The sequence below is a fragment of the Helianthus annuus genome, chromosome 17 (assembly GCF_002127325.2).
Source record: "Helianthus annuus cultivar XRQ/B chromosome 17, HanXRQr2.0-SUNRISE, whole genome shotgun sequence".
Taxonomy (NCBI): Eukaryota; Viridiplantae; Streptophyta; class Magnoliopsida; order Asterales; family Asteraceae; genus Helianthus; species Helianthus annuus.
The window spans coordinates 359,268-361,115 of record NC_035449.2 but is presented as its reverse complement, the minus strand read 5'-3'; the positions used below and the strand labels follow the sequence as shown (position 1 = coordinate 361,115).

Below are 1,848 nucleotides of genomic sequence, written 5' to 3'. Positions count from 1 at the left end.
ATTTATCCTAAACGTTTTTGAAATTTATCCTGCACATACTGAAATTTATCCTACATACCTCATAATTTATCCTACACTCTAAATTAATTTTTTTCTTCTTTGAAATTATATATATTTTTTAAATAATTTACAAATTTAATTTAGTGAGCTATTAAAAAGGAAGACTAAGAATTAATGATCTATCTAATTTTACCAATATACCCTTACACCCATATTAAATACAAAAATTAAATGAAGTAAAATGAAGCATTATTATTGGTTGAAGTTTGTTCTTTTTTATTTTCTTACAAAAAAATTCTTCTCATTTGAACCCTCCACTATATATATATATATATATATATATATATATATATAGGGCTTGGTTATATAAGAAACCCTATATTTTTAAGAAAACTATGGAAACCCATTGTGAACCATTGATTAGCTTACATCAAACTTGATCAAAGGCCATGATTATTTTGGTATGAATAAAAATAAAAAGGACTGCCATTTTATACCATCCAAGGGCATTTTCGGAAGTGAACATACACATTGGGAAACAGAAACCACTGCCATGCAGTAGCCGTCTAATCAAAAAAGTGTAAACAAAATTCAAAAATTTATCTTCTTTTCCATTATACTCATTTCTCCCCTCCTGTTCATGTTTCTCTCTCGTCCCTAACCCTAACACAATTCAAAAGTTTTTCTTCTTTACTATTCAAAAGAAACATTGAAAAGCTACTCCCCAAACCCTAACACAGAAGCCGATAGTGTCCAGCTTGGAGAATGAGGAAGTCGTTCATAATCTTGTCGTCGTCGTTGAAGCTGAAACGATTAAGGAAGATTCAGACTTCAAGTAAAAGGTTAGTTTGTTGTTATCCGTCATGTAAAAGGTGGTTTTCTTCAACGGATTATTGGAAAATGGCACCTGAGTTAGTTTTCTTTTATATATGTAGGACTTCGAAACACAGGTTAGGGCAAAAAAGGTCTGAGAGCCCTAGCGTTGTGATTTTATCCGACGAACCCAAGCCCGGACCTTCCAAACAACAATCTGACTTTGGTCCGACCCAACGGGAGTTAGGTTAGAATTTTTATGTTTCTGAACACTTAACATAGTTCAAGGTGATCTGTATATTGATAGTGTGTTGGATAAGAAATTGGGCATAACTGAATTTTGTTGGATGCCTTGCAGTGTATGATGATACCGATAGTGTGTCAGCAAGCCATGGGAAAAGACGGAAAACAGGTAACGGTTAAGCAGTAATATTGTTTATAATTTGTATAAAGTATTATTGGGCTAATCGTTTTCCTTACGAATGTATCGGTGCTAAATGAAGGTTGTGTGGAAAGCAAACGGGGACATAACAAAAAGCACAGTGGTAAGTTCCTTTTGTTGCAATAGAGGCTAATTGCGTATCCAGATAAATCTGAGTAACATGTTTGAAACTGTAGGGAAGAAAAGCATTGTCGGGGATATTTCTGGGTGTGGAAATAAAAGAAAACGTGGTTAGTTAAATACTGTTGGCTTTGTTTAACATGTATTAATTGGGCATGACCTTGAAAATTCACTAACATGTGATAATCAGCAGGTGAAAGAAACAGCGCCGATGATAATTATGGCAATGTAATGCGAAAAAACCGTGGTTAGTTATTTTTTAAGCCCTTCAAAAATTTGGATGTTACGAATGAAAAATTCTTACATGTTGTCATCGGTGGTTGTAAAGTAGACTAATTGTTTGGGATGTTGTTGTTTCGTATAAAATGTTATTTCAGTAAGTAGGGCAGAAGTGACGGCTACATCGAAGGGCGGGGCGTTAAGGACCAAAAAGAAGAAGGGTTCGGATGACAATGGGAAAGGTAAAGCAGGGA

General features: G+C 34.4%; 1 long non-coding RNA gene across 1 annotated transcript; it reads left to right on the top strand.

Annotated features, from left to right (window-relative positions):
• The first annotated feature begins 1,000 nt into the window (after positions 1-1,000).
• Positions 1,001-1,607, top strand: LOC110920862. The gene is made up of 5 exons (XR_002581943.2): positions 1,001-1,060; positions 1,172-1,225; positions 1,317-1,358; positions 1,432-1,485; positions 1,569-1,607. It is a non-coding gene; the product is annotated as an uncharacterized LOC110920862 (long non-coding RNA).
• Positions 1,608-1,848: the final 241 nt, after the last annotated feature.